Source organism: Meriones unguiculatus, chromosome 6, assembly GCF_030254825.1.
Source record: "Meriones unguiculatus strain TT.TT164.6M chromosome 6, Bangor_MerUng_6.1, whole genome shotgun sequence".
Lineage (NCBI taxonomy): Eukaryota > Metazoa > Chordata > Mammalia > Rodentia > Muridae > Meriones > Meriones unguiculatus.
The window spans coordinates 120,286,909-120,314,042 of NC_083354.1; the positions used below are offsets into that span (position 1 = coordinate 120,286,909).

Genomic DNA, 27,134 nt, shown 5'->3' on the forward strand with positions numbered 1-27,134 from the left:
TGCTGAGACTTATGGGCAACCTTTGGGCAGAGTGCAGGGAATCTTAGGAAAGAAATGGGAAACAGTAAGAGCTGGAGAGGACAGGAACTCCACAAGGAGAGCAACAGAACCAAAAAATCTGAGCACAGGGGTCTTTCCTGAGACTGATACTCTAACCAAGGACTATGCATGGAGATAACCTAAGACCCCTACACAGATGTAGCCCATGGCAGTTTAATATCCAAGTGGGTTCCATAGTAATAGGAACAGGGACTGTCTCTGACATGAACTGATTGGCCTGCTCTTTAATTATGTCTCCCTGAGGAGGAAGCAGCAGTACCAGGCCACAGAAGAAGACAATGCAGCCACTCCTAATGAGACCTAATTGACTAGGATCGGAAGGAAGGAAAAGAAGACCTTCCCTATCAGTGGACTTGGGGAGGGGCATGCAGGCAGAGGGTGGAGGAAGGGCGGGATTGGGACAGGAGGAGGGAGGGGACCACTGGGGGATACAAAGTAAATAAAGTGTAATTAATAAAGAATTAAAAAAAGATTCCAGGTTGCTCAGAAATCAATGACCCAAAACCACAGGAGAGGGGCAGATTTAGAAAAATAGCAACAACAAAACCAAACAAAACACCCCCTCCAAAAAGCCCTTTTGCTACATCCCTGTATGTTCTGCATTTTTATATATTTTGACACAATGTCTTCATCTAAAGAATGGCTTCCATTTGTTGAGGATGAAGCCAGTGGCCCAAGGAGACTCTCAGTCCATCAGCCGCAGTAGGGGCCAGAATGTGATTCTGCCTCTGTCAGGGCTGCTGTTGCACAGCCCACCAGCACTGAATGGACAGAGCCCTTGGATCCCATGTCAGCTCGTGGACATTTAATCTCTAATATGGCCCCTTCAGGTGAAGACTTTATTTTCCTGTGTTACAGATATGGAGATGGGACTTTAAAGGGGAAATGAGTTGCTTAAGTCACACCGTGCCACAGAGGCAGGATTTAAATCCAGGTGACCCGAATGTCCATTCCTCATCATTTTGGCTCTATCCCTGTATCCTAATTAAAGGAGGTCTTGTGATATTTTTGTATTTGTTTGTTTGTTTCATAGTTGCTAACCCTCTATCTTTAGTAGCTTCAAAATACTATTTGCTTGGGCTTAGTCCAGCTGTCCTATAACCCAAGCTGTTTAATTCTCCCTTAATGGATGAGACAGGTCATGGATGCAGCTACTTGTTCTTATTCACAAACATGTGAAGTTGCCCTTCCCGGGTTCAGTCCTAGGGACTGAGATAACCAGCAAGGTTTTATGGTCTAGTGGGGAGTTACAACAGTAGCTGATCTTACTTGAGTATCTACATGAAACCTAGCAAGGTGCCAGGGCGTGGCAAGGAGTTTAAGAGGTAGAGCTTAGCTAGGCCAAGGGAATGCACTCCAGAGCAGGGTGGTCTGAGCTAAGGTTAGATGCTGAAGTTTCTAGACATGCCAGGATATAGGAGAGGCACTCAGACAGCAGACAGGATGCACACAAGATAGAGAATAAAGCAGTCAGCTGGGGGCTTCTGCTCCCAGTTCTGAGTAGCTGGGACCCAGGCATGTATGGGTCGGCCACTGATGAGGCTAATCCAGAAAAGGCCTCATCCTCTGTCATACTAAGTCTGGGTAGCTGTGAAAGAGTCTAAGGAGAAGGGGCTGGTGTCCTCAACAGTTAAGTCAGGACAAGAGGGTGTGAGCACAGCGCGGAGGGTGTGTGCACAGTGGGCCTTGGGGATGATCAGTTTTGTTGATCAGGTTGAAAGTGCTGGGAAAACTTTGAATTTTGGGAGACAGATTTTGAGGTGATGATATTGATCTAGGAAGCATACCTGTTAAATATTAGGATAGAGTATTACTCTAAGTTCATCGCTGCCTCCAGATCTCCATGCTTTACAAGGGAGCCTATTCAAACATTAGGCTGTTCAGTTACTAGAATGTGCTTGCCATGAGCCATACTTCTCTATAGCTTCTGCTACTCAGGGTGCTGGCTGTCCCTTCCTGTTCACTACATTGCTCTGTTTTCATGCAATTGAACTTTGGTAGTCGATTTAATTTTGATAGTTGATTAATATTTCTATGTCTCCTTTTGTCTCAGTTACATTTGTACTCCTGTGAAAAGACACAATCAAGGCAACTTAGCATGGATTTAATTTGGGGGGTCCACTTATAGTTTCAGAAGATGAGTCCATGGCCATCATGGTAGGGAGCATGGCAGCAGGCTGGCATGGTACCGGAGCAGAAGCTAAGAGATTACATTCCATCACCAAGTTGGAGACAAAGAGTGAATGAGACTGGGCCTGATGTAGGCTTTGGAAGCCTCAAAACTCACCCTCACTGATACACTTCCTCCAACAAGGCCGCACTTCCTAATCCCACAGTTCCACCAGACATTCCAATGAGCCTATGAGGGCCATTTTCATTCTAACCACCATGCCTTTCTATCTGCCCCATGCCTCCTTTTGTTAAGATCTGGTAGTTCCCAACACCCTTACTGGCCTTGGTAGGTGCTGGGTCATTTTTGTTTCACCATTTTTAGACTTTAATAGTGGAGGGTCATTATCATTATAAAAGATGAAGAGACTTTAAGATGGGCTTTAGAAGGAATGCCTGTGATTCCATTCTAGGCATCCTATTTATTACCCTACTTGGGCTGACCAGAGCACAGAAGAACTCATATTTTTCCTTATAGTGAGCATTTTGTTTCTGACGGTGAAGCCTGTAGTTACTCTGGTGATGTTTATAATTGACTTGTAACCTCAAGAGATAGTAGGTTTCTTGCAAATACATCTATAACTTCTGCCATAGAAGACACTGCATTTTGGTATGGTGGACTTGGTGTGAGCAAGGACTTTCTTGCCTAATCTTAATAATCTGTTTCTATCTATATAGTGATCAACACATGGAAGCCCCTTGGGAAATATTTGTACAAATATTTTAAGAAGAGTTTTCAAGTTGATTCACAGTCTTCTTGCGTTCCTTCAAGTTTCCACAGTTGGTTTTCCCCACACATTTTTGGCATATCAGTCTCCATATTGGTAATTCATGAACTACTACTAAATTGTGGAAATCTATCTTACAATGAAGACATTGGCTATAAAGTAAACATTACTAGGCTAACCTTAGTCATCTTAGCAAGGCAACAGCCCATAGACGTTATAGAGCAAGAGAGTCATTTCTCTGTAGCTATGATTTCATTTTTGGTGGTCTCCAGACATGTAGCCACTGCTGGTTGCTTTGATCCTTCTTAGGTATTTGAGATTCTGGAGAACCATCCCACGAAGTGTTTTCATGTCTTACAAAGGACATTAGGGGTTGTTAGGTTAAATGATGGTGGCACTGGGTTATTTTTAATACCATGTATACGAGGTAAAATGTATAAGCATTTAATGTGTATACAGTCAAACTTACTGACTCCCAGTATACGGTTCAGGAGTTGCACAAGCATGGACAGGTAGCCAGTCTTCCAACCATGGTCTGTGTTTCTATCATCTGACATGTCTCTGATTCTGCTTTGTAGTTAATTAGTTCTTCCCCTCCCTTTCTGAAGTGCAGTCCTTGATTTGATGTCTATTAATGGAGTTTTGCTTTCTCCAAAATTTTAAGTAAGTGGGACTAAACCTTTAATAGTTTATATCTGACATCTTTCCTATGGTATAGCAGTCCTTTTTATTGAAATTCTTTTATATTGTCACTTGCATCAATAGTTTTTTTTTTCTTCTTTCTTTTCCCGACTAATATTTTCCATATAACATTTTGTGTATCCATTTACCAGCTTATGGACATCTGGGTTATTTCAGGTTTGGGGCTCTGATGAATAAAGCTGCTGTGAACCTTCCCTGTGTCAATCTTTGTGTATAGTCTGTGTGTTTTACTTCCTCATACCTAGAAGGAGAATTACTAAGTCAAATATATTTGTTCTCTGCTTTAGAAAAATAACTGCTAAATTATTTTTCAGAGAGCTTGTAACATTCTGAATCTTCTACCATAATTGCATTTTCAGATTTAGCAGTGTCCTGGATGTCATTAGGGATTTCTTACACTTGTTTCAAATTATCTGGCATTTTCATTGTGTGTTTACATGATGTGTTTCTTTGTTGACAGAGTGCTGAAGTCCAGACCCTATTGCCTCTTTCTTCGTATGGTTATTTGACAGTGAGATTTGATAACAATTGTGAGTTTATCTGAGGAAATAGAAGGAAGCTGCCATTGTTGGTTGGTATGTTGGCATGTTGGCTCCCAGACACTCCTCATTTGCAGAAGTCTGTGGATGCTCAATTCCCTCTTGTAAAAAGACATTGTGCTTTCATCGTACCTATGGACATTTTCCATATACTTTTAAATCACCTCTGGCTGACTTACAACATTGGTAGTGTAGATGCTGTGTAAATAGTTGTTACATCACCTTTAGGCATGATAACAAAAAAAGGTTTGTACAAGTTTAGGTAAGATGAAGAATTTCCCCCAAATATTTTTCAAGGGCTGGCTGTACCTAGCTGCCTCACAGTTTCAGGATATAAATCCCTCTTAAGGGATCCTTTTTTTGTTGTTTTTTTTTTTCCTGAGGTGTTTGCTCTCTGTAGCTTATGTGGCGGGCTTTGTCCCCTGCTGCCCTGGCTAGCTGATCTTCCCTTTCATCGTTGTGTGCACAACTTTGCTTATCTGTGAGTGTCGGTTAACACTCTTTTAGAGAAACTACCAGTGGGTTTGCTAAACTGCCCCACTCCCCCCAAACACACTCATCCTCTTGGAACTCCAGGTCACTGCCTCAGGCTTTTCAGATTTCATGCACCCAGCACCGACTGTCGTAAATAATGGGAGACAACAGGCAACTGCTGATCGCGCTGCTCCTCTGAGTGAGCTGAGCAGTTCTGGAGTTTTAGAGAATTCAAATTCTTAACAGTGGGTCTGACACCGGATAGTTCTCAGATTCTTACTTTACATGTTGCTTGTGTACACTTTGAGTCCACTTGATAGATGGCTACAAAATCACTTGAAACTGTGTTTTAGCAAACCCTGTCATTACGATCTGACTAGGAACAAGAGAGAAATTGTAGTTTTGGATTACCCGAGTCTAGAATATCCCACATTTTACTTTAGTTTCCCATGGGCCTTCAGCATGACAGCTACTATGAACAGTAGACCAAAAATGTAGATTATACAATTTTGTGGCTAAGTTGCCTTGTGAAGTGGTATTAATATTCTTAGAATATTTTTATTTTACAGTGAAGTAGAGCTTGTGGGAAGTAGGGATCAACGGTGACATGATAGAGAACTGAAATGGCATGTAGGCAGTCTGAGAACCGAGATACACTGTGTGGCTTTGGAAAATAACCGCTCTGGGCTTTCATCTCCTCAGTAAAATTGGATCAGTGACTCTAATATCATTGAATCATAACAGAGTTTAGCTCGTCTATTTTCTCTCTTCAAAAGAATGAAAATAGGCAAGAATAATAATAACGATAAAAAAGAAATTTTGAGCTAATATTTAAAAAAAAAGCACTGGTTGCAAAATAGCATAGTATAAAACCATTTATTTTATTCTGAGTCACAACCAGTTAAATTGGGCTCAAACATCTTGTGGATTAAAAGTGCTCCAAAATAATTCTGAAAGTGTATGATTTTATGGAATTTTTTAACCCTGGAATCCCATACAAAATAGTGTCATTAAGATTTATGTACCAAAGGAACCAAAGGAAGCACCGAAGTTGAGTCTTCATTTCTGTTCAGTCTAATGCTAAGCTCTACTCTTGGCGAATTGCTGAGCATCTCTGGGTGATTTAATGAAAGTAGACAGTTCAGAAAGGTGCTTTGCAGGTGACAGTTGTGGGGAGATGGATTACTCTTAGTTGTTGCTGATACAGACATTTTCAGGCTTTCTCTCCAGTTTCTGAAGCCATATAAAATATGGGTCAAGATGCCCAGGCTTGCTGATAAACTGTTATGTACAGCATTTGTCACATCATTCCAGAAAGGGGCATGTGATGATTGGGAGTGTGGCAGAGACCCCAAGTGATGTGGTCCTTAACCATCAGCTGTTGGAATTGCAAGCAATTCTTTAGTTACTGATCACTCTTCTGCCCACGCGTGGAAAGCGCCTCTCAATAAAGAAGACATCTATGCAGCCAGAACTTTCCTTCCCTGCCTGCTGCTGCTTTTCAAGCAAAGATGCAGACTTTGGCTGCTGTGGCATCTGACAGAAGCAGATGTGGAAGGAAGAGAGAGTTAAAATTTCCAGCACCGAGTCTTCTTGTGAGTCGCCAGATGTCTGGATAAACATTGTTGTCATGATTCATCCAGCTATCTCCAAATACAGTGAAATCAGCCACACATACCTAGATGTGGGGAGTCACTTCCCTCTCGGAGCCTCGGATTCTCACTGTTGCAATTTTGAAAATGCAATATGTTGGTTAGGGTCAGTCACATGCTAATTTTCAGTCAAAGCTAATGTTTTCTCCTTCCTGAACATGAGGTATGATATCTTAAAATCTTCCATGTCGTAACCCAATGTCTGTCCTCCAGCTGTGCCATGTAGGAATAGCCTTATCTGAGTAACCCCAAAAATTCTACCAGGGAACTCCTACAGCTGATAAACACCTTCAGCCAAGTGGCCGGATACAAAATTAACTAAAAAAAAAATCAGTAGCCTTCCTCTATACAAAGGACAAAAGGGCCAAGAAAGAAATTAGGGAAACAACACCCTTCACAATAGCCACAAAGGACATAAAGTACCTTGGTGTAACCCTAACCAAGCAAGTCAAAGACTTGTATGAAAAAAATTTCAAGTCTCTGAAGAAAGAATTAGAAGATATCAGAAGATGGAAAGATCTCCCATGCTCATGGCTTGGCAGGATTAACATAGTAAAAATGGCCATCTTACCAAAAGCAATCTATAGATTCAATACAATTCCCATCAAATTACCAACACAATTCTTTACAGACCTGGAAAGAAAAATTCTCAACTTCATATGGAATAACAAGAAACCCAGAATTGCTAAAACAATCCTCTACAATAAAAGATCTTTAGGAGGTATCTCCATCCCTGATCTCAAGCTGTGCTATAGAGCAACAGTAATAAAAATTGCATGATATTGGCATGGAAACAAAATGGTGGATCAATGGAACCGAACAGAAGACCCAGAAATAAACCCACAAATTTATGGACACCTGATCTTTGACAAAGATGCCAAAACCATTCAATGGAAAAAAAGATAGCATCTTCAACAAATGGTGCTGGTCCAACTGGATGTCTACATGTAGAAAAATGCAAATAGATCCATACTTATCATCCTGCACAAAACTAAAGTCCAAATGGATCAAAGACCTCAACATAAAACCAGACACATTAAATCAGTTAGAAGAAAAAGTGTGGAAGAGCCTAGAACTCATTGGCACAGGAGACAACTTCCTGAACAGAACACCAACAGCACAGGCTCTAAGAGCAACAATCAATAAATGGGACCTCATGAAACTGAAAAGCTTCTGTAAAGCAAAGGACACGGTCAATCAAAACAAAACGACTGCCTACAGATTGGGAAAGAATCTTCACCAACCCTTTATCTGACAGAGGGCTAATATCCAGTATATATAAAGAACTAAAGAAGCTGAAAAGCAGCAAACCAAGTAATCCAATTAAAAAATGGGGAACAGAGCTAAACAAAGAATTCTCTGTAGAGGAATATCAAATGGCAGAGAAACACTTAAAGAAATGCTCAGCGTCATTAGCCATTAGGGAAATGCAAATCAAAACGACCCTGAGATTTCACCTTACACCCATCAGAATGGCCAAGATGAAAAACTCAAGTGACTGGTTTCATCTTAATGCTCTCTGAAATCCTTTGTATTATCCAGCAGCCTGTTTAATCTCTGTCCATTTCCTTTCAGAAATCCCTCAGCTGGACACTGAGAACATCAGTGCTACCTTTTCTGAGTCTTGAATTGAAAGCTTCCAGCACTGTATGACCTAGAAGTGAAATAAAAGGTAATCAAATTTTAAAAGGTATTATTAAACTCACAGATAAGTTCACACATAAGTAAACGTATTCTTTTATGTATTGAACAGACTCTTGGTATCTTTTCTTTGTTTTTCCAGCTTCACTTACTTTCCTTCTGTTTTTTTTTTTTTTCCTCTCTTCTGCCCTCCCGCCCTCCTGTTTGTTTCCTCCTTTCTCTATTCATTCAGTTACACATGTGTGGGGTCTTTTCAGGCCCAGCGTTTGGGGCACACACACCTGGCAGTCTGCGTGTCGTGGGAGGGGCTTGTGGAAAACACATCTGAAAATGGTGGCCCCTGTCTCCATCTAGTCGCTTGTGGTGCTGGTCTGACCAAGAGGCCAGCAGCCATTTAAGTACACACTCTTCTTTTTTTTAATCATCCCTACTGGCCCTGAAATCAATGCCCTTCTGCCCTCTGTGTCCTGGCTTGGGCATTTGCTTACGGTATTCTTTTCCAAGTTATCTGAACCCATTTCCTGTTTATGGTTTAGCTTCACAATTAGGACTGTTAGAATCAGAGTTACTCATTGGGTAAGCACTGGTACTAGTCTTCAGCCAGTTAATATGTGGGCACTTCCACTGGGCCTGAGACCTGACATGACAATTCGAAGAGGAGTGGTTTTTTTGTTTGTTTGTTTTTCTATTCCTGTCCTATGTTACAGTAAAAATACAGGTGTGCCAAAGTGCTCTATAAAGTTACCTTCTGCCCATATATACAAGGGGTGTGTGAAACATGAATGCATTTCACATTTAGACACAATCCAGGCATGTGCACAGTTCCTGATACTCTACTCTTCTGCAGGATGCACATGATAGCACTTCTTTCTCAGGTTTCTGCAAGTGCTGAGTGAGTTGGTATATACAAAATCCTCTGTCCTAGGCACACCTTGTGAAAGGAAGCGTGCTTGTAGAAGGGCAAATACTGTAACCCCAAATGTTGCTGAGAGCCTCAGAGGATGAGGGAAGAAGGCTACAAGTTCAGCAACACCTTTTTTAGCTCGTTAAATAATTGTCTCCGCTTTGATCACAAAGGTTCATTCTTAAAAGCTTTGTCTGTGACTGGCAATTGGGGTGAATAGTTCATGTTATATATTCTTTTCTTGTCATTACTACCTAAATACAAAAGGGCATTATAGTCTTGGGTTTTTTTATATAAGTTTAAAAGCTATTAAATATGCATAAGTATTTGTTCTCTCTTATTAGATAATGTTTCTTATTCTTAAATATGCAGTGTCCTAAAATATTATCACCTCTACTGTATCTACCTTTTCCAAATTTTAAGGAGCGAACCAACCTGAAATTGAGTAACACTCATACACTATACATAAATTAAATTCAGTTTACTTAAATTTGGGCTTTTCCTCCCTGTCCTTTGTACTGGAAGCACATTAGAGAATTTCCTGAGCACTCGTTTCATATTGCCTGCTTTGTGTGCAGTTGAAATGAATGACATTGCCTAGCAGACTAATGTATATAGCTGGGGAGCAGCTCAGGAGGAGAATTTGTACTCAGCATGCACAAGGGACTGAGTTTCATCCCTAGCAACACACACACACGCACACTCACACCCACACGAGACTTTTAAAGAGAAGAGAATATAATTACAAATCACTGTGCGTCTCATAAATTAGCAAGTAGCTGTATCTGAGCCTTACTGGCATGCCCCTCCTCCATTATCTTTGTTTCTGTGCTAGTATTGGACATGCACAGTGCAGATGAGAACTGAACTGAGAAGGCTTCAAGAGGACTGCGCAATTAAGAACTCAGTTGCTAAAATCCTGAGGACATAATGATTTTCACATTTTCTTTTTCTTTTTTTTAATTTTTTTATTTTTATAATTACAGTTTATTCCCTCCCTCCTCCCCTCCCAATCCTGCCCTCCCCCTTCCCCACCGGTGTCCCTCTCCCAGTCCACTGAAAAGGGAGGTCCTCCTCCCCTTCCCTCTGATCCTAGTCTATCACGTCTCATCAGGAGTGTCTGCATTGTCTTCTTCTGTGGCCTGGTGACAGGACAGGAGCCTACCATAGAGGGCCTCTGAAAGGCTCTACCCTGCAGGGTATTGAGGCAGATGTTGAGACTCATAGCCAAACTTTGGGGAGAGTACAGGGAATCTTACGAAAGAAGTGGGAGATAGTAAGACCTGGAGAGGACAGGAGCTCCACAAGGACAGTGACAGATCCTAAAAGACTGGACACAGGGGTCTTTTCTGAAACTGATACCCCAGCCAAGGACCACTCATGGAGATGGCCTGGAACCCCTGCACAGAGGTAGCCTATGGCAATTTAGTATCCAAGTGGCCTCCATAGTAACGGGGACAGGGACTGTCTCTGACATGAACTGATTGGCCTGCTCTTTGATCAGATTTGCTTTTAGTATCCCTGTGAAACAGAACTGTATAGAAAGTCCGTGGGAGGGTGTGTGCATTTGAATGCAGCGATGTTAGTTCTCTCTGGCGTTTGGGATGATGATGATGGCTGGAATCCCTGTCTTACTTCCCTCCTGTGGTCTTCCTGCTGCTTCTCCTACCCCTCCTTTCCTGCCTGCCTACTCCATCAATCTGGAACTTACTGGAAAACCCTACTGTCTCAGTGCTCCTTGCCTGTGATGCAGAACCCTTGAGAGGAAGTCCTCCTAAAGAGTAGTAGATAGCCTGAGTATTGATACCCGTTTCCTGTTATCTCTGCTGCTGTGGCCTCTGCTCCAGCAGACTGGCCTAGCCTGTGCCTGGGGAAGGGGTCCTAGGCTTTGTGGGCATCCAGCCCACAGAGGCCCTCACAGCCTCTCTTCTCCGAGGGGGTCTCACTGGTGCCCCTTGCGCTGTCTTTTCTCAGCTTATTGTGGAAGTGTTCTGCCTCTACCCACGTTAGTATTTTCTGGCCAAGAGCAGTATAATGGTTGAATATTTTACAAATCTCTCTGCATTCTGCAAGGAAGGACCAGTCCTGGGCAGGAGCTGTACTGTTTGAAATGGAGATTTACTAACCGTAAGGAATATCACTAGTTCCTGTGATAGAAATCTAAACCTGGACTTGCCAAGTGTTCTGCTCGGCAGTAGACACTAGCATCTTTTCTTTATGATTTTTTTAAAGCTCATTTGCATTTTTTGCTTCATTATTGTTAGAACATGGTCTAGGAATGGAGGGAGTCATGGGAGGAGAATTCTGAGTGCTTGTGAGAATACTCCAAGAAAACAAGTCTTGTGACCTCAGTTTCTTCGAGAACGTGGAATTATTCTTGGAATATGTTTTCATGCCCTGCCCAGGTATAGCAGATGGGAGTGGTCTGCTTTCCTCTCTCCTGCTATACCACTGTGGTATTTTTGCCTTGCAACAGGCCTTGGAGCAGTTGGCCTTCTGAGCAAGGATGGAAACCTTTAACACGGAGCAAAATCAAATCCCAATCCTTCTAAGTTGTTTTTATAAGACATTTTGTCACAATGAGGAAAGGCTACAAGGACCTTTGATTTCACCTCTTTTTGTTTATTTGCTCTTGTCAGTTTCACCTGTGTATCATCACAGCAAACTAAATATGAATACATTTTAATATATAGTGTGAAGTGCTTTAAATTTTGCAAATGGTAAGGATTTCAGATATTCTCTTAGTTTACTATTTTTTTTTAATTTATAAAATACAATCTTATATTGTCTTAACTTGAATTTTGGCATTGGTGTCTTATTATCATGGTTCCCTTTAGCCATGGGAGGCTGTGGTTTAATGTGCCCAGTGGATGCCTGAGATGGTAGATGGTAAGGAACCCTGTATTTACTGTTTTGTCCTATGTATGCATTCTGGTAAAGTGTTAACTCACAAAATAGTTACAGCAAGAGATTAATGATGGTAAGTAACAAGATGATAAGAACAGCTATGACAATATTGCAGTGCATGTTTTCACTTTGAGGCAATTGTTAAGTAACGGTTTGCTAGAACATAAGCACTGACCTACCAAGGCAGCCTCCTGATAACTGAGATGACTCTGGTTAGCAAGTCAATAACACATGAGTTGAATATACAGAACAGATACACTGAAAGGCCCAACCAGTTCCTGATGGAATGACAGCATGGAAATTCACCCTATTCGGAGTCATGTGTGATTTAAACATTGGTGATGTTTGTCTAAATGTATGTTTAAATATTGCCTATATATTATAGGAATATATATTATATTAAATATTAAATATTATATTAAATATTTCTTATATATTATAGGAATATATTATATATAGGAAATATTTAATATAATTATATATTATAACATTATAATATTATATATATAATTTTTTTGAAGTGGTTAACTGCCATTCAGGCTCTATTTCCCTGCCAATATGACGGATCTCTCTGAGGGAAAGTAGGATCAGGAACAACAGGGGGTGAAAGAGATCTTAGGCAGCTCTGAGCTTGGTGAAAAATAGATTTCTCAGGAGACAGCTTCAGTGAGATAGCTCGTTTAATGGGGGAAAAGGCTACTTAAAACTTTGAGAGGTGTTTAGGGGCTTTCAGTGTACAATACTGGCTGGGGTCAGGGTGCTGGGGATGCTTCATTTGCTTGAGGAGGAATTCCAGGTAGTGCCGGACATGACCTTATTAGGAGAGAGGAAGTTTAACCTGGCTACCAGGCTAGATGACCTCCTACAGGGTGGCAAAGGTTGGAGCACAGGGCTGTGTGGGCCAGGATGTGCAGGGAGGGGCAGCGGGGAATGATCCTACTCCTGCCAATCTCAGGATGAGATTTCTGGTGTTTGGACATGCCTAGACCCTACTTTTGCTTCAGGCTGGCTTCTCCCAGTCCCGAAGCTCCCCAGCCACACAGTCCACCACCTGCCACTGAAATTGTGGGAAATGAAGCAATGGCTGGGACACTACAGTGTGCCTTTAGTGTGTTTGGTAGGAGACAGTCATTGAAGGAATATTTTTTTTTTTTATTTTCCTGACTTTTTTGAGGTCTTTATATAGTGATAGATCTTTTAAATGTCAGTGTAATAAAGCCATGGTGCGTGACATTTTTTTTTTCAGCGTAGTTTGTAAGACAGGTTGATTAGCTTTCTACAGAAGGTGCTTAGATTTTTCCTGATATATAGGATTTCCTTTAAAAACAAGACAGTACCTTCAGTTTTCTTCCAGGTATATATACTCCACTGTATACTTCTGTCTTCCATCTTGCTCATATATTATTGGTGTTAAGTCTTTCATTTATAGGGCACATGCCAATCATAGATGATGAAGTTGTGTTTTCAGGTAGAATGTTATTTGCAAGCTGGTTGTGTTTTCGGTGGAGTCTCTTTCCAGTGAGCTCTGTTCTTAGCATTGCCCTGACTTGTTTCCTCAGTTCGTGAGAATTGGAAAACTGCCATTTCTTCTCACTGTTGCCAAGGCCACCAAGCCCAGTGTCTTCATTGTCCCTCCGTTCTCTGCCCACTGCAGAGTAATTCTGATCTTAGACTGCTCCACTTTCTTTAGAGTCCGTGGCTAGACAGATAGGCATCACTACAGAATACCCAGGTAGGAACCGACTGGGTTAAAATCAGGGTACATTAGATCAAATTAATTCTAGATTTTTCTGTTCAATAGCTCATCCAATTTATGTGTATTGTAGAAAGATAATTACACCTGAGGGACACATTGGCCTCTTCTCATGAGAGATGGTTGATAATGTACCACAGCCTCTCTTTGCTTAAACACTAAGTTTCGGTTGATACTTGCACAGTAGATCCTGTGACAGTTGCCATCATCCCTGGCCTGGGATCGTTGTTGCTGACTGATTTCTGCTCAGAACTGTGTCATTTTATGCCTATAAAGTCCTGAAATGTTTGAGGCACTGAAGTACCATATTCAACACCAACTGAGCAAATTTAGTTTGTTTTTCTGTAGCCGGCCTTCAGCGTATTTATGAGAATTTAGTGGGGATGCCTTTTTCTCAGGTGTATTTATTCTTAGCATATTCTTAGCATACTCTTCACCTAATTTAAGCACTTGTGAAGTAACAGATGCATCAAGTCTCATATTTAAAGCACCATCCCCCATCCAGACGCGGTAGCTCATGCCTGTAATCCCAGCACTCTGGGAGGCAGAGGCAGGCAGATCTCTGTGATGTCAAGGCCAGCCTGGTTTACAAAGTGAGTCCAAGACAGCCATGGCTACACAGAGAAACCCCTGTCTCAAAAAAAAAATGCCCCTGTCCACACACCTATTTGGTGGTGGTGGTGGCGGGGGGGGGGGGGCTTCATGTTCAGCTCAGGAGTTCCTGAGTAGGCCTCCTGAGACCCTACTTAACAGGCATGTGCTCAGCATCCACAGCACCTTGTTGCAAAGACTTGGCCTTTACCTTCAGGGAGCCTATAGCTAGTCTGCCAGAGTTGCTATCCTTGGCTCTAACCCTACATTGGATGGACCCATAATATGTTTATATGTTTATTTTGAGAGAAGTTACTTCGAGTAACTTCAAGTGAGCGAGAGAAAGGTGGTTCCCTTATTGTTCCTTCTGAGTAATTCTCATCCATTGTTCTCCATTTGGCAAGAGCCTGGGTGGTCCCTGAAAGCCCAGATTCCTGACAGGAACAGGATCAAAAGTGCTGGATCTCAGGAATGACTAGAGCAGTTTTGGGAGAAGCCAGTGCAGTAGGCCAGGGTGTGGAAAGAGTTTTCTACTGAGTATTAAAATTTAGCTGTTTTAAATGAGATTTCGGGTATCAGAGACGGTAGAAATTTGGGAATTCCAGAAGCCTGTTGTAATACCAAAGTTTTGTAGCTCCTTGGTTGAGCAGCCAAGTTCGTCGGGCCAAAAGACTGGTGAGGTGTGATGCAGGCCTAGCAGACGCTTTTGGAGAGGTCAGCACCAGTCTTTCTGCATGTGGGAGACTGGCAGTCATGCCCCTCCCCCGGGGGGGTTCTCTGGAGAGGAGGGGAGTCTCCCTCCCCCAGAATAAATGACAGTTCTCAGGCAGCCATGGTAGAAAGCTGGCATCATGCAGTGCTGCAGCACAGAGCACCCAACACCTTCTATCATATGAAATCAGGGATTTATAAACCGTGGCCAGTGGGAGGGGTTTCGAGGGTGAAACTTGATTTACCTGTATGGTTCAGTGTCTCATTTACATGTAGTAGCAAGGTCCTATCACAAGAAGTACTTAATTATCCTATGGGTGGTGGGGGTGGGGGTGAATCTCCAAATACAATTGAAGGTCATTGTTGAAAACTAAGATTTCCTTATATAAGGTGGGGTATTTCCAGGAATACCCAGGTCCTTGCTGAGCAGTTGATTTTATTTGTTTTGTTTTGTTATTATGGTGGTGGTGGCTGTTTTCTGATTAGGAAATGGTCCAGCCTATAATGTTCCCTGAGGGTTATGTGATGCTTCTTACAAGATTGGGGCGGTGGGGTGGGGTTGGGGGGTTGTTCTCAGATTAGGCAGAGAGAGAGAACCCTGATGAGAAAAGGGAGTCCACAATCATAGACCAAGTGTAGAGGCTATCTGGAAATGTCAGACTTCAACCTTATCCGGCAGAGACCCACAATCCGTGGTGTCTGTGTGCTTAGATTCAGGCTGGGGTTGATCTGGCCTGGGCTGATGGTTGGTGCAAATGCATGCACACCCGTGTGCACACACATGCACATACACACACGTGCACACAACTCTACCTCTCTGTCCCTGCCTTACTCTTCCAGAGCTGCCTGTGTTTGGGTGTTGCTGACAGCCAGAGCGTGGTACCCAAGGAGTCTGGCCCCCATGTGAGTATGACCTGTCTAATCCTAGTGTGACTATTGGCTGGCAGAGGCAGTGCAGAGGCAGGCTTGCAGCTTTTCTGGGTCTGTGTTGAGGCTCACCAAAGCCTTTGTCTCCTCTTCTGTTTTCTGTTCGTTCCCTTTGAATTTCATATGGCACACACACACACACACACACACACACACACAATATCTCACTGTTGTGAATTCTACTGGTTTTACATAGTCTTGAAATTTCATCTAGTGCTTTCTGATAGTTCTACCAAACAGCCATGAATGAGGCTATGTTGGGCTCTAGTCCCTTCTGGATGGTGGCAAGGATCACAGGAATTTTATTGCTGTTTCTGGTATGATCTGTGATGATTTAAATCCCGAGAGGAAGTTGGCCCTCCTTTGAAGATCACCTTTTCAAAGGTCTAACTAGACCCAGGCAGATATACTGGGTGAGCACCCTCCTCTTTCTTCTTTCCTTAAAAGTTATTATTGTGTGGGCATGAATAATTCTGTGCCGAGAGTAAATTCACCTGCAGCCTGTGACTACTGCTCTCATAGCAAGCAGATGGCAAAAGTACTTTGCTCTTCTCTAAGCAGCTCATTTACTGATATTTGAAGTGTTAGCATCACAAAGCATCTTCTGTCAGTGCCTTGTGTGCAGGGCAGCTCTCTCCAAGTTTGCTTTTTGCACAATTTTTTTTAATGAGTTGAAATAGTCTACTTTAGGATATTTTCCTTTTCTCTGCTGTCCTTGCTTCAGAAATCTTGTTGACATGATTCTGTATTTTGAAATAAACTGTAGTTGTAAATGCTGTGTTTTCCCTTTGAAGTATACATTTAGGAATGGAAAATTTATTTTTTTGGGGTAAAGAGCTCACCCTGAGGCTCAGGACATCCTGTCATGCCAGTCTCTCTGGATCATCTGTTAGCCCAGGCTGACCTATCAATACACCCCATGCCAATTCCTCTAGATCATTTTATTGGCCTAGGCATCGCACAGTAATTTAACCACATGAGTAAACAAGTCAGGATAAATCTAAGAAATGGGTCTACCCTCCTCATTTAAAATGCAATACCTTTCAATGTCACTTGCTTTCTCCATGTTTATGATGAGGTACGATTAAAGGGTGGTGGTGAGCTTTCAATCCGTGTGTTCACTCATGGTCCCATATCCCCTTCCCACAGGAGGATTTGTCATTGTTTCACGTTCTGCCTATTTGGGGTCAGCCGTAATCAAAGCCGATCAGAGCAGGCGATTAGTCTTACTGCTAGGTTGGTAAGACAGTGAGGGTGTTCATTCCTCTGGATGAAGTCCACTCATAGCCGTGGCCACCTCATACCACCAGCTTGTGACCTTGTTTTATGCTATACTGATTGCCAGAGAAACATTTTGGATCAACAGCATGTTGTGGTATTAAGTATCTAGCAAATAAGGACTTTGCCCAAACCAGTTTGCCTGTATCCTCTCCTCTCTCACGTTCAGCTATAGGACTTGCTACTACCATCCGAAAGGAAGTAGTACTCAGAAGGGAAGGACAGCTGGGTTGTCTTATATGAAATATCTAGTGGCCTGGCTTCCCAACTCCTCTAGCCTTACTTTCTGTCTACCCACTAAGAGGGAGGGACTGCTAGGGTATGACTGTTGGACCAAGCTCTCTTCTTTGCTCTCTCTTCCTTTCACAGACTCTGTTTAGTGAATTGTACCGATTGCATGTCTGATGAACAAGTCCTAAAATCGCAGTTGTTAATTGACTTGCATATCCAGGAAGCTGCAGCAGTGACGAGGCCTGCACACACAGCAGCAGCAGCCACAGGGCCCATTGGTTCCTGGTTGATGCTTGAGCAGTTGCTCTTACATAGTCAGACCCTTCGCTTCCCTGGCCTCCTTGACTATGTCTGTTTTAATATTGCCCAGTGGGATCCTCTCATCAGACTTCTTGCAAGAGGAGAACTAGGCCTGGCAGGTAGCTCACTGACTAAAGGCACTTACCCTCCAGGTTGGGTAATCCGAGTTCAACCTGCAAGAACCCCACGTAGTGGAAGAAGAGAATCAGTTTTCCTCAAGTTCTCCTCTGACATACACATCACACACACACACAGATAAACAAACAAACAGGTAAATAAAATTATTGTAATAAAGAATATTTTCTTTTAAAGAGTAAGGAACTAGATAAGTGAATGATCTGCCTCTTTGATGCCACACACACTGTTTCATGCCTAGGACAGCACTTTCCCAGCACTGTCGAGGTTGTTGTGCCTATTGCTGGAAGCACTCCACATCAATATTTAACATTTAATTCCTTTGTACAAATGGTTTTTATGTGTGGTTCTCAGTATCCGAAAACCCTCTCTATATCAAAATAAGTGGGATAAGTAAAGGACAGCTGGTTAATATGCCGGGTCCATTTCTGATCTACAGCTGTCCATCTCATTCATACTTCAGACTGGCCTAGATCTCGGCAGCCTGGGGAGGTTTGCATCTTGTACTCACCTTCTTGCACACTGGGCCCCAGATCCAGATCCTGATTATACTTCAGAGAAGGAAATGGTTCTCAGGGAAGAAATGCAGTGAGTACCCTGGGGACGGGCTGCCATTAAGCTGACATGAAAGGAAGCCGGAGCTCAGCAGGCCGGATAGTGACACCCCGCTGAGACTGGAGTCTTGTCCATGGCTGATTGCATAATTTGGAGGTGTCTGTCCACTCGTGTGTCTCCCTGTAAGGGGAAGCAACAGGAAGAGCCAGCCCAGGTGCTGGCAGCAGCTGTGTGCTCAGGCGTCCAGGTGCTCCAGCTGGTGGTGGCACCGGCAGGCATGTGGGCTTCGCCTTCCAGAGGCTGTCTTGCCTATTAAGGATTTGGCTCTTGCCAGAAAGTTGTTACCTCCCTGTCACTTTCTTGTGAATCAGCGGCTTCGGTTCCTGGTTGGACATAACTCAGTGATTAATTTTTCTCCTAGACCTCTAGCCATTGAAAACTTTAAAGTGGAATATAGTCCCATCATTTCCCCAGTACCTTCCTCCAGTGCCTCTCCTGCTTGCTTTCTCTCAAGTCCGTGCTTTCTTTTGCCTTAATTGTGTTTGTGTGCACACACACTCATACCCACCTACACACACACACACACACACACACACACACACACGCACGCACGCACGCACGCACGCATAAATGTTTAAATAATGCCTGCTGAATCCATTTAGTGTTGCACACACACAAATTTACTTACTTATTTATTTCAAGACTGACCACTTGGTACTGGCAAACCAGATGAGAGCACATCAATGGAGAAAACTGATAATGCTCTGAGCATTCCTGCAGCCCCCACACACACCCCAGGGCTGAGGCCCAGAAAGGTTTTCTTCTTTCACATTAACATTTTCATTGGCGCCGTCCTTGTTCAGGTTTTGATTTGGCAGCTATATTATTGTCGCGGTATCCTGGGTAACATTCCCTGTTATATCTAGGAGACACAACCTCGCAGCAGATTTCCCCTGGCTCTTAGTCTTTCTGCACCGTCCTCCCCTCTTCTGTGGTGTCCTCTGAACGTTAGGTGCAGGAGTTGTGTGGTAGACATAGCCATTGGAGCGTGGCACCCCAGGAGCACTTGTTCTCTGTATTGTGACCAGTTTTTGTTTTCCGTTCTGGTCGCCATCTGTTGCAAAGAGAAGTTCTTTGATGCGTGGTGAGAGCTATGCCATCTGTGGATGCGAGGATAAATATTTAGAATGGAGTTAGGAATAATTCTGGTTGAGAAAAGTGGTGGTTGTAGCTTCTCCTCTAAGATACATGACCTCATGAGCCCTGGGTAGATGGCTCGGTCTCCAGTACCAAGCATGAATTCCATCCTGCTGACTGGGTCTTAAGTTCAATTAGAAATGTGTTTGTTCCCACCAAGGTGTGAGTCATCTTTGCCTCCTTAGGATTCTTGTGCCATGCTGGTTGCCCATGTGGTCCGTAGGTGCTGGAGCTGGGTAGAACAATTCAGTGCTTCCCTCCCTTGGCAGCTTTCATACCTATTGGAACTATGGAAGTTCACCCTCAGGAGGAAAGGGCTTGAACTGTCTGAGTCTTGGGTCCAAAAGTGTGTGTCTTCTGCAATAGAGACTTACCTTCAACCTCTTAGAGATGACCAGGGGTAACAGCAGCAGAATGAATTGTTTTGAGGCTCCCTTGGACTCCCCTGACCAACATCTTAAGTGGGGCTTTCTTCTACCTGGTCCTGGTGTTCTTGTTAGAGAGCCAGTGGTTCCTGGTGAAAGCATTACCAGCCCACGTGGGAAAACGTCATTTCAACTATGCATATATATATATATATATGCACATATAGTTATACTTACTATGTGCAGTTTTAAGTAAATAAAATATGATTCCTTAGGACGTTTTTAGGCATCTTTATTGTTACCTTCTCTCCTCCCTCCTCTCCTGTATTCATCTCCCTCCTTCCCTTTCCTGCAGTAAAGTCCTCCCTGATTTTCCCATGTTCCCCTTCACATCACTTAGTTATCTTTACCTATCAATACTAACCCCATACCCTCATGCTTTTACATATTGCTTACTGTTTTCAGGGGCCTTTCTAGCTACTGTATGCTTCCTTTTGTATTACCTCCTTAGTCTCTAAGTGCTAAGTCTAGTTCTTGTATCCTCATCTTATAGATAGAGAATCCAGAGTATAGAGAAGGGAAGTACCTTGTGCGGGGCGTCGGGATTGTTCTGGAACACTGTTCTCTTTCTTGCTGTACTACACTGTCTCTAAACAGTTTTATTTAGTGGAGATCCTGTAAAGAGTTCCCCATTCCTTCACATTTAGTTTGGCTGAATGACTGCATTCAGATCCTTTTGTGGGACATATGTTCACCAAGGGTAGGCTATGATTCAGTGTAGTTGTACAGGGACTTAAATGTGATTGAGAGAGTTTACATAAAACTCCTTGTCTGTGATATTGGAGAATTAATACCTACAGTGAGTTTACTCCTGTCTCATGTGCTGTTCAGAGCCACCAAAACATTTGTGCACATGAACAGTGGCATTCATACAGACTACCACAGCCTGAAATCCTGAGATGGTACTGTATCCAACCAAAATAGCTCTGTGTGTAGCCCTTCATAGCTGACTGCCTTACGTACAGAATATTCAAAAACAAGTATGAAAATTAATATATCACACCTGTGACAATGACTCATGCATTAGAAGCTTACTTCAGTGCACTAAAAATACCTTTTAGTTAAAAATATAAGAGAAGGATAAATATATGATTTTATAAAACAGATTTATCAAACAGATTTGAAGTGTCTTTATAAAAACAGCAATTACTAAAGAAAGAAAAGGATGTTAAGGTTGCAACAGGCCAATCAAAGGAAGTATCTGCTGCGATTTGTAATTTAGATGGATGTTAGTCAGCCTGCTTGAATATCATACTTAACAAAAGAATCAGTTTTGTGATTTTCTAAGAATAGGCTCACTAGATGGAACCACAGCGTAAAGGTCAGCTTGAACTCTGAGCTGAGATGTGCATTCAGACAGAGCTCAGTGACATTTCATACTTTAGGGAGTCCTGGATACTCTTTAACAAAGTCCTAGCCGTGTTCTGTATAAGTAGGTGATGTCGAATTTATTCGACTTTGTTTTAGAAAACAGTGAGTTAACTGGCTAAAATTAGAACTCTTTAAGGAGCTTTAATTAGTTAAAAGTCAAAGCCTAATAGCCTGTTAATGAACTACTTTAAGAATTAGCGGAGTGAAACTGAGTAATCTGACGAGGTGGTGTGTTGCAAGTCTGTGCCATTAGAATGGTGAATGCCGCACTTAGGAAGCGTGAGTCGGGAGCTCGTGATGTGACATCCAGGCCCACATTCAAGCAATGTGATATGCTGGTGGAAGTTTGGGCTGCCGTGGTGGGAGTCCTCACCCTGACAGCATCGTCACGGCTTTTCTTGCTACTGTATCTCTTCTCGGCGTGCTGACAGAGCCCCAGTGTGATGGCACACACTTGTAATCTCAGCACTTTGAAGGTGGAGGCAGAGGTTCAAGGTCATCCTTTACTATTTAGGGAGCTCAGCAGATGTTGACAAAGTGAAGAATGAATCAGTCTGCTTCCTCCACGTACTAATGGGTAGGCCGCTTCCTTGTTTCTGCAAGCAGTTCTGTACACTGCCTTTCTGTGAACCAGACGCAGCATTTTATCCATGCCATGAAGCCGCTCAGTCCCAAGTTCCAACCTCTGGTCAGGTCCATTTATTGATTGCATCCATTCCGATTTTGTCTTCTCCAAAACTCAAGGGCCTCCGGGCCTTTGTGAAAGCCACAACAGTATGGGACACAAAGCAAGGAATTATTATTATAAGGAAACTGTATTCAGATCATAGTGCCAGATAGGGGAATAGGCACACTTTTTTAAAAAGTATATCTAATTTGAGGTTATAGAGATGGCTCAGTGGTTGAGACCACTGGCTGCTCTCCAGAGGACCCAGGTTCAATTTCTAGCACCCACATGGTGGCTCACAACCATCTCTAATTCCAGTCCCAAAGGATCCAATGCCTTCTTCTGACCTCTGATGTCACTACATACATGTGGTGCACAAATGTAAATGCTGGCAAAATACCTACCCATATTTAAAAAAAATTAAAATGAATAATCTGTTCAGAAGGCTATAACACAGTACATTAGATAAAGTAAGTTAAAATCTATGATAGCTTATTGCTTATAGTTATAGAAAGTAGAAATAGGAGGAAGTCATCAGCAGGCTCTGGACCAGCAAGGGCTCATCTCTCAAGCGTGCAGCTTCTGTGTTCTCACAAGGCAGAATAGGAAAGGAAGCTGGATCTTTCTATAGAGCATTCTGCCCTTAGGATTGGGGGTCTAAGAACCATTCAAAGGCCTTCCTGAGATCATTACCTTAGGCATTAGATTCCAACATATATATTTTAGGGGAAGCAATCAGGTACTAGCAGAGAATTTTTTCTTTCAGCTAAGAATACTTTAACATTAGGGAATCAAATATGATTTGTTGAGCAGATTAGTTATAATTTAATTTTTATATTTCATATAATTAAATGATCAGAACAAGCCTGGCCTAATGGCTCTCACTTATAATCCAAGTACTTAGGAAGCTGAGGCATGAAGGTAGCAAATTCAAGGCCACCTGGGGTTATGTAATGGAATATTGCTTTTAAATGAATTAATAACTTAGTAAAAATTATCAAAACAAATTATTTTCTAGATGTTAATCCACAACTACAAAAATATAAAATAAAATCATCATAATTCATTCAGAAATGATTTGTATAACTTGAGTCATTCTTTGTTAATGAGAGTTCTCATTACAGCACAATCTCACATGAACATACCTGAAAGGACCAGAAGGCCTTTGCACATATCTGTATACTCTATGTATATGAATGTTTTCTTGTTCACTAAGAGCAGGGTTCCAAAGGAGACCTTTGTCCAGGTCTCATCCCAGGAGAAAAAGCATTCTTTTTCTTCTTCTTCTTCTTCTTTTTTATTTGTGTTGCTGCAGGGCATTGAACCAGATGTGTTCCATGTGAGGCAACATTTCTTCTGTTGATCTGTACCCAAGATCTGTACCCAACGGCCATCACCCGAGCATTCATGTCAACATGTACACCTCCTCACACTGATTTCTCAGCAAGAGTGTGATTCCAAGTCAGGCAACCGCTAGCGGCTAGGTTTAAATGCTTGTGTGTATTCTACTGTCCGCTGTGCTTTTCTGCTGAGCAGTGCTCATGGCGTCATGATTTACGTGGCTGTCATGGTTAGCTGTAGTGTTTGCTTTTACAAACACTGGCTAGTTTTGCATACAGTATATGGACTTCTAAGGACTTGTATGTTGATGTCAGTAGACTTAGGTGTATGACAGGTTTCTAGTTTTGCTGTGGCTATCTGTGATGTTCACAAACTTTCAAAGGAAAGGAAATGGAAAAGAAGAGTTATGTAGAGAAAATACTGGTGATAGGGACGTATCCCAACAATACTAAAATTGCTATTTTAGGACTGAGCCTAATTAAGTAAAATTTTGGAAAACCAATGGGTTTCATTCTTGTGCAATCACTGGACAGTAAAAGAATAAAAAAAAAAAAATTCTCTTCAACCTTTCAAAGTAGTGACATATTGTGCTGCAGAATTTCTACTTATTCCATAGGCCTTCAAACCACTCAAGGAGTCCAATGTGACCACACGAAAAGGTGATTTTACACGCCTGAAGCTGCATGCTCTCTGTTTGGGGAGGATGTGAATAATGAGGTTTAGGGTTTTTGAGTAATGTCATTAACTGAGCTGTTGGTGAGCTATGTCTGCCATCTACCATTTTTTTTCCCAATGGTAATCTGTTGGACTGTCATCCCTCATGGAGGTTCCTGGAGGCCACAGGAACAAGCTGGGGCTGACAAGTGTGCAGCTGTTGACCAGAGGCTCTCTGTTCATCAGAGGGTGACTATGTTGTCTGTCTGTCTGTGTGTTCTCTGTCTCAGTCTACACCCCCTCTGTTTTTCCTCTCCCCATCTCCCTCTCTATAGACAAATTTTCACTTTTAACCACAGGGTAATAGAGGAGTCATTTCTTCATACATCTTTGTTTGTTTTTGTGAATAACTAATTATAGAATATAAAAAGTTTTGTGGGCTTGTTAAAGCACATAGTGGATAATGAGATTTTGGAATTTTAAAAACTAGTTTTCTCTTTTTGGACTTGATGTACTTTGAAAATTTAAAGAAAAATGTAATGTCCAAGTAAGAATTAATTTAAACATTAACTTCTGTTTTTTGAATAATTTGTTTAATTTATTTTATGTGCTATGAAGGAATCCCTTGGAATTGGCATTACAGACAGTTGTGAGCTGCCATGTGGTTGCTGGGAATTGAAACCGGATCCATTGGAAGAATACTGAGCCATCCCTCCAGCCCCTTGACTTCTGTTTTTACTTCTTCCTAATCCTTGGAACAGTTGCGAGCAGGACAGCATTTTCTGGTTTCTGTGTGCTGAGGAAAATCAGGGCTAGATCTCCTTAAACTGCTTCTGACACTAGGCTGCTTACACACCGCTCAGCATTATGAAAACTCAGTTGGCATTGAGTTGTCCAGCCCAAGGTGCTTTGCACTGGTTTTAACTAATTAGGCCCTTCCAAAAGCAGATACAAAACACAAACAAACAAACAAAAACATATATATATATATATAGTTGGGAAGTCACCAGCTCATATCATGAGGATAAACATAGAAGGCCTAAGTGTTCCTTTAAGGTTTTGTGAGGGTGCTTGGGTGATGCCCATTATGTGCTATTGAAAGAGAATTTCCATTGTTCCCATCATTGTAGTGCTTGGAATCCTGGATCCCAATGATATGATCTGCTTCATCCCCAAAACAATGGGTTTTTGTTGTTGTTGTTGTTGTTTTTGTTTTTCATAATGGAGGAGGAGTTAACCTCCAGCTTTCCTTGAAAATAATGCGATATTTATCATCTTGCTCATTTTTAAATACATAATTCCTGGTAGAGTAGTGAGAATTTTGATTTCTTAAAAAGTCCAGTCATGTTATGTGAATATGTTTTTGCTTTAATCCCAGGTGTGGGGTATGGGGCTGCTTCAGGTTGTCAACAGTTGCTAACCATGATTTGACTCAAGCACAAGCATGAGCTTGATTTTGCCAGCTGCAGATAGTTTCTCTTTGGAATTCTGGGGACTCTTAAGACAGTATTAATGCCAGAGCCCAGAAAGGGACAGTGGTACGCCAAAGAAGAAAAAGAGGAGGAGAAGGCAGAGGTGGCTGCTGCTGTAGCAGGTGCTGCTTCTCCCTGCTACTCCTGGTTGTAGGAATTGGATATCCTGTTGGTGAAGATCAACCCTGCCCCAAGGAACTCAACAACCCTAATTAGCAGGAAGAAGTTTAAAGAGGTCTGTGTTCCCCTCTAAACCTTCTTTTCAAATGGGATGGACATCGGCAGAGGGAGAAAACAGGGAACAGGACAGGAGGCTACCACAGAGCGCCTCTGAAAGACTACCCAGTAGTGTATCAAAGCAGAGGCTAAGACTCATAACCAAACTTTGAGCAGAATGCAGGAAATCTTATGAAAGAAGGGGGAGATAGGAAGACCTGGAGGAAGACCACAAGGAGAGCAACAGATCAAAAAATTCTGGGCGCAGGGGTCTTTTCTGAGACTGATATTCCAACCAAGGACCATGCATGGAGATAACCTAGAATCCCTGCACAGATGTAGCCCATGGCAGCTCAGTGTCCAAGTGGGTTGCCTAGTAATGGGAACAGGGACAGTCTCTGATACAACCTCAGTGGCTGGCTCTTTGATCACCTCTCCCTGTAGGGGGAGCAGCCTTATCAGGCCAAGAGGAAGCTAGTGCAGTAAGTTCTGATGAGACCTGATAGACTAGGATTAGATGGAAGGGGAGGAGGACCTCCCCTATCAGTGGACTTGGAGAGGACCATGGGAAGAGATGAGGGAGGGAGGGTCCGATTGGGAGGGAAAAGGGGAGGGGGCTACAGCTGGGATACAAAGTGAATAAACTGTAATTAACATAAAAAATAAAAATAAAAAAGGTTGGAAAGGATTAGGGTGGAAAGGGTTGGAAGGGTAAGAGGTATAAGAACACAATAAAACTGCTAAACAAATGTGCCAACGTGGTGGTGCTTTGTTTTTGTTTAGTGTGAGTCCTGCCTGAGTCTGTGTATATCTGGGAGTCTTGGCACAGGCCATGACACCTAACTCATGTCACGACCCCTTGGTTTTCCATGTGTTCACTGGACACATTCCTGTTCTAAGCCATGACTAACTGGGTTGTGTGTTGTCACTTTTTGCTGAAGCCAACACCAGTTGTGGCTGTGTGCCTGGTGTGTCCAGGAGCTCGGCTTTGCATCCTTGGTATTTTCTCCTGCACAGCAGATGCTGAGCATCTCAACGCTGACTTTTAAGATGTTTCTTTTGAGAATAATTTTCAGCACCGAATTAGAAAGCAGTCTGTGTTAAAGAGTCCTTCTTTGGCCTTTTAAAAATAAATGCCAAATAATACTTGGGTAAGTCAGGCATCAGGCAACACCAGCGCTTCCATCCCAGCACTTGGGAAGCAGCCACAGGCTACACTCGATGAGTTCAAAGCCAGCCAGGTCTACGAAAGAGGCTACAAGGAAACTTTGTCTTTAAAAATGATGTGTTATAATGAGGAAATTCCTCACTAGAAGTAAGATCATTTCTAAAATGATAGGGATTAGGGGGGTCTGGAGAGATTGCTCAGCAGTTGACATTCTCAAACCTACATTACAGCTTACAACCCATGCATAGCTCCTACTCCAGAGGATTCAGCACCCTCTTCTGAACTCCTGGGCTCCAGGCATGCATGTGGTACAGTACATACCTGCAGGCAAAACACTCATAAGTGTAAAAGAAAAATAAAAGAATT

General features: G+C 42.4%; 1 protein-coding gene across 3 annotated transcripts in view; it reads left to right on the forward strand.

Moving 5' to 3' along the window:
• The window catches only part of Fam110b (family with sequence similarity 110 member B), a 139,313-nt gene that overhangs the window by 19,890 nt on the left and 92,289 nt on the right, over positions 1-27,134 (forward strand). For 2 of the 3 annotated variants that reach the window (XM_060385941.1, XM_060385946.1), the window contains exon 2: positions 7,900-7,996. The exons of the other annotated variant lie outside the window; for it this stretch is intronic. The gene's annotated coding sequence lies outside the window, so the exon portion shown is untranslated. The remainder of the gene's footprint in view (positions 1-7,899; positions 7,997-27,134) is intronic. 3 annotated transcript variants of the gene reach the window in all.